The following is a 6,424-nucleotide window of genomic DNA, read 5'->3' on the forward strand; positions in this document are numbered from 1 at the left end:
TCGGGAATGCCCGCGTGCGCGCTGGGCCGGGCGGGGCGGGGTGGGGCCGGGCGTGGGCCGGCGCGATATGACATCACGCGGCGCGATATGACGCGACTACGAATGAAGTACAAAAACTGCCGCAGATCGGAGTCACGGAGAGGATGAAAAGCAGTCTCAGCGATGGTGCCTTCGTTATTCCTTTCGCATTCTCGGTCTACTTTTCCCCCGTTCTTTCCACCCTCGCCTCCTGCAGGGGGCAGTGGCGAGCCGGTCCCGTCTACGTCGCCAGTCCCGTCCCTCCGGCACCGCTGTTTCTTAGCCGCCCCGGGGCTGTTCTGGCCCGCGGGGGAAGTCCCGGCCCTGCGGCTTTGGCACACGCGAGCCGAGTGCTTCTGGATGACTCAGTGTAGCCTTAAAATAAGAACGAAGTGCCCGGCTTTGTTTTAGCCAACTGGTTTTTCCAGTTTCCAGCGTTATAAATGTTAATTATTAATTACACTGGCACTTGGAAGATAGGGGTATTTTTCTGCACAAAGTCCAGCGTTGGGCAGAAGATGGGCCCGGAACTATCAGACTAAAAGGATGAGTGAGGGGAGGTGAAGGGCTGTGCTGGGAGGATGCTTAGGGCCTTCTCTGAAAATTATGGGCATTAAATCATCAGCTGCTCACAGGCAGTGTTTCCCCAGTCCACAAAATGACCTGAACGTTGTTTCCCTAAGGCAAATTTCCTCTAACACTGCTGTCTCTGCCTAGCCAACTTCTCCAGCCCTCTTTTTTTTTCTCCAAACTCTCCCCGTTCTCTGAAACTTCCAAGTTAGAACACAGCATGTTTCTGTGCTGTTCAAAGTTGACATCGGGGATTGCTTAACTCAGGATTTGTGTCCCCCTTGCCTTGGGACACACAATGACAATTTTCCAGACCCTGCTGCTGTGCCTCGGCAGAAGGAAGCATCCTGCTGCAGTGCTTGTTGCTCTGTGTGTGTTGGCATCTGCACATCCCAGGGCTGCCTTTGGCTTGCCAGCGGTGCTGCACGCCTGCCTGAGAGCACTCAGTGCCTGTGACTGACTGCTTGCATCAGCGACAAGCGTTAATTCACTGCCAATGTTGAGCTGAGTGAAATGGGTTTTTAATGGGGCTGAGCATGGCAAGACCTTGGTGGCTGGGCTCAGTGGTGCTGTTTGGGTCACTTGGGTATGTGAACCTGACAAGAGAAGGAAAAGTCAAGGTGGTGAAAGAGCAGGGACTTCTGGAGAGACAGGTGCAAGGGGATGGCATCCGTCATTAAACAACATCTACAAGAAGAAGGAGTTGTGCTGATTGTACCTGGGACACAGACCAACCTGTTCATCTAAAGACTAAGTCTGGAATGCCATGGATGCATGCCATGATGCACAGTATATCCCCTCTGTTTGGCTGCAAAAGCAGCCAGGGGCTGCAGACTTCTGCACATACCACAGTAAGGCAGGCAAGAAGATGGAAAGAGTGGAACACTTTACCTACAAGGACAGGCTGAGAGAGCTGGGACTGTTCAGCCTGAGGAGAGGGCTCTGGGATGATGTGATTCAGCATCTAAAAGGCAGCTATAAAAGAAAAAGGAACAGACTCTAGCAGGATCTGCAGTGATAGGACAAGGGGAAATTATTTCAAACTAAAGGGGCATTTAGATTGAATATAAGGAAAATTTTTTTTGCAATATAAGTGGTGAAACTCTGGCACAGGTTGAGCAGAGAGCTGGTAGATGCCTCATCCCTGAAGACACTCAAGATCAGGCCAGACAGGAATCTGAGCACCTGATCTAGCTGTAGGTGTCCCTGTTCACTGATGGGGAGTTGGACTAGATGGCTTCCAACTCACATGGTTGTATCACTCTGTGAAGATGGTCTCCTGGCATCTCAGGTTGCACTTGGTTATCTCCTTAGTGCACTGCAGCAGATAGACCGCAGGGCCAGGAACTGCTAGGCCTGGCTCTGGGGTACCATAGATGAACAGAGAGCTGGGTGAGTCCATCATGAACTTTCCACTCTTCATTGTGGAATTGAAAAGCAGCAATCCCATCACACTTGGCAGTGCACCTGGTTGCTGGCAGAATCCAACAGGATCATGAAAGGAAGCACCCACCTGCTTTTTGAAAGCCCCACCTTTTCCTGTTGGTAACTGCCCTACATGAGCAAGGCCAGGGGGACACAGCAGCATGAAGCAGTCCTTCATTTTTCAACCAATCCAGGGGTTGCTGTCTTTCTTTAGGAGGCAAAATACTTTGAACTGTTTTTTGAAAAGCAAGGGCTCTATGTTTTTTCCTTTAATATTTTTGTCCCAGCTGTCCCCTGCTTTAATGGGTTTGCCCTGTTTTTGAATTTAGCTGTTCCCCAAGCTTGAAGACTTACAGAGGTGTATCCTACAGCATGACCAGAGCAAACAAGGACTTCACAAAGAGCATCCTTTCTAAAGACCCTGCAGGTAAAGTCATTTGCATATAGCAAAGAGGAGTAATTCTTGTTTGTTTACTTGTTTGCCACTTTCTGTGTGCATGAAGCTGATTTTTCCCAGAGCCAGTGAAAAAGTCATGGGAAAATAGTGAAACCTTGAAAAATGAATGTTTCCTAGTTAGAAGATGATGCTCATTGGTTGGTGATAGATTTGACATATATCGGAAGATACAGGGAGATGTATGTGTGAAAGCTCAAGTTTCTCTGTGGCAATGTCTCTGAAGAAGCAGTGAGGTACTGGGATGGCTATTAATCTCCCTTCCTGAGCCCACACTTGGTTCCCATAGCTCTTCCATTACTAGCTATCTGAAACACTTAAGGCACTGCTGTCCAGTACCCTCTGGAAAGGATCAGAAGCTTCTAACTCATCTGCCTCCCTTGAAGAATCTCTGTCCTGCTACAAGAAAGGGTACTTCTCTTCTAGTCATCTCCCAGTCCCTCAATCCCTGTGAAAAAAACTGCAGAAGAGGTTTCTCCCACACTCCTAACCTCAGGCTCTTCTTTTTCAGGCTTCTTCACCTTTTAACTGGCGCTTAACTGTGAGAGCTTTGCGCTCATTTCAGCTTCCTGGAGCTTGTGACAATCAGAGCAGCAGCAAGATGTTGGCAGATTTGCCTATAGATTTGGGAAGGTAATGCACTTGTGCTGTTCGGTTTTAATTTACAAATACAAGAACTGGTGACATTTTGCTCCCAAGAAAGCTCTGAAACTGCTGAAATTAGAAATGCTATCTCAACAACCACCCATGAGAAGTCAGCTTTCACTACCAGTGGATTTTCCAAGCCCTCTTCCCATGATTAAGTTCCAAGTTTCTTTTGTTTGAGTAAAAGTGGTGCTTCTAAGGAGTGCAACCTGAGCTGATGACATGCTTCTACACAAAATCTACATTAAGGTGCAAGATATGAGAAAATGAGAAAATATGAGATATATGCTTCTAGTGCATAACGCACTTGCATTTGCATGAGGAGAAAGTAAGAGAGAGCTTAGCAGTAAAGGGCTTCTGAGTTTAACCTGACATATTTAAATTGTATTTATGCTAATGAGCTTGAAAGTCACAAGGCAGTAAACAACACCTCTGACATCTTTCTGTGGCTCCTCCCCTGCAGTGCAGAGATGCACTGACCTGGATGGCTAATTCACCTCAAGTGTCATTCTGGATGATCTGTTGTGTTGAAGTCAAGAAAGTCTTCTGTTCCACTGCACCAGCGCCCAGTGGAGGAAATGATTAGGTCAATATATTCTGCATTTGAACAGGAATAAAGACACTGTAAGAGTACACTAAGAGAAGGGATCAATGCCGCCCACTCTGAGAATAAGTGTCAGGCTTCCACATTGTTTCCATAAGTGCCTCCAGCACTGCTTCTACATTAGTGGACCAGCAGGAGCCCATTACTCTATGATAACAGTCTCTTGCTCTCATAATGAGAGCGGTATGGTAACTACTCTCAGATTTTTAACATGGGCTTTGCATAATGTTGCTCTGATGGTATTGCAGAAGGCAATTGTTGGTGGCTCTGTTGCGTTCAGGGAAGTTTTGCCAGGGAGAGGGGTGTAGCCAGGGGTGGACCCTCCCTGGCACATGGTGTGTTGGTGCTAACCACCTCAGGGACACCTGGCTGGATGTCCCTGAGCAACAGTCCCAGAGCTGCAGTCATTGCTGGGCAGGAGAGGTCCACTGCTTGCCTTGTAGGCTGCCTCACAGTACACACTGTGTTTTCAGGGCACTAAGATGTGAGGATGAGGAGTGCCATAGGAAATTAGTGATGAGGAAATTAATAATGCTGCATTCTGAGCAGGGATTGAATAGCGTGCAGTAACTGAGGCCTGGGGCCACATTCTGCACAATGAGGAAGAAACAGAATAAGGAATAGCTGCTCATTAGGCTCCAGATTCAGCTGGTCTGAATTCCACCTAAGTCTCTGTGCCAAGTGTTTCCCACCAGTAGGCTTTGGGCCTGCGGAGACACCAAGCCCATGAGAAGCCTTAGGTGGAATTTAGGTGAGGGAAAAACTTGTCTGCCACTGAGCAGTATCTGCCTTGAGCAACCAGGAAAGCTGAGCCACAGAGGGCAGCAGCTGGCAATCTTGTAGTACAAGAAAGGGGCCAAGAGACGGCGGCATGGGCAACTTCAATTCTGTCACATCAAATTTGTTAGCACACACAATGTTGTGTGCCTGATTATGCAACATTAATGTCCTCACATTTTTTTTTTTTTTGTTTTTTAATGAGAGGCCTACCGTCTATTTGGGAATAAACGATACAGCTAAACCTAAAACCTAAACCTAAAAGAAAAGAGGAAGTTCTTGAAAGTTTCCATGTCTGTGTTAGTGAAACTGTAGTGCAGAATTCGTGCAAGCCAAGACTACAAATAAATGCACAAACAATTAAGATACAGTAGAGTATTTATACCAGTTAAAAACTTCAGATGTTAGCATCCCATGAGCCATGACTCACTCACTGTCAGCTGAATGTGTGATTTTACCCTCAGAAATCCGATTGCCAAAGAGTGTTCCTATTGATAAATCCTCCTATGCAGCCCTGCAGGCCATCATGTTGCACACAGGGAAGTGAGGGCTCCAAGTAAGGCAGCCCGCACCTGCCAGGAGCTTGTATACCTCCAGGAGAGAGGGAGCCTGTAGTTCTCCTTAGGGTACTAAATGTCTTTGCCCTCAGAGTCCGTAGAGTGTGCTTACAGCTGACAAAGGCTGGAGACTGAATGACTGTGTGGTTGCTCCCCAAAATAGTGCCTGTGCCTCAGGACGTGTCATGGTGTCATTGTGCTGGCAGCTCTAGTCTTCAGTGCTAGCACTCATTTTGAAAAGTGAGTTGGACTTTGCTGTGATTAAAAGCAGCCAGTGACACTTTCTTTTTGTCCAGATCTGCATGCGCGTAGCTGTGGAACATTGCTTCATCACTGAAAAGAAGCTGCTCTGCTCTGTGTTATTCTATTGACTTTCACCAACAAAGGATATCTGTGTAAGTCCCGTGCCTCTTCATCTGAATGCTCACATCTGTGTCACAGAGATATAGTCTGATCTTAAAATTCTCTCTCTGCCCTGGTTGTTTCACATTTCGAGTTTGCCCCAGGTCCACATTTTCATTTCTTCTTTCTCTTTTCCAATTTTTCTCCAGTTTCTACTCTTCTGATAGCTATAAGTGTCTCTTCAAGAAAGTGCTTACCCTATATAATATCTTTTTTCCTCAAATTTTGTGTGAGAGGACCCTCTCTGACTACCTGATGAAGCTGTGGCTTAGGCTGTCATCACCTCTGGTACTCTATAACAAGTTCCACAACAAGTAATGTTGTCTTTATTCACCTACAGTTCCTTACCTTTGGAAAAGATTGGTTTAAATCTCAACAATTAGATTACTTCACATAGGATATGAGTAGTAACATCTCCATCTGTGCCGAAGGTTTTGGAAACCAGAAGTTTGTTTTATAGTATGACTACCAAGATAGATCTGATGTGTGTCAGTCATCAGAAGGCTGTACAAGATGTTTCTTAAGAACAATCTGGAGCTCCATTACATGGTCAACTGCTTTCTTTGTTATAGTGGAAGTATTATGTGCAAAAAGAGTGTAGAAGAAAGGAGATGAGTCATGACAAGGGACCTCCCTCCCTGTCCTCGTTCTTGAGACAGTCTGCTTTACAGTGACCCAAAAGCTGTTGTTCGCCAGAATTTCCTTTAGCCTCATAAACTTCATGATAAAGAAATGTCTCCAGACGGTCATTCTGCAATTTCCTTGACTCAGTTTCCCTCTGCTGCTGTGTTACATCTTTGGATTGTCCCAGTCCCCTCCTCTCAGTTTTGGTATTTGCAGACCTTTGGAGACTGTGTTTATTATAGTCATTTTGTTCCTGGTAGCTAGCAAGACTGCTCTATTCAGGGTCTTCAGTGCAGCAGCAAAGGGACTTAGACGTACGTTGCTTCCAGGACTACGCAGCACCAGGCT

Source organism: Tympanuchus pallidicinctus, unplaced genomic scaffold (assembly GCF_026119805.1).
Source record: "Tympanuchus pallidicinctus isolate F22 unplaced genomic scaffold, pur_lepc_1.0 scaffold4, whole genome shotgun sequence".
Taxonomy (NCBI): domain Eukaryota; kingdom Metazoa; phylum Chordata; class Aves; order Galliformes; family Phasianidae; genus Tympanuchus; species Tympanuchus pallidicinctus.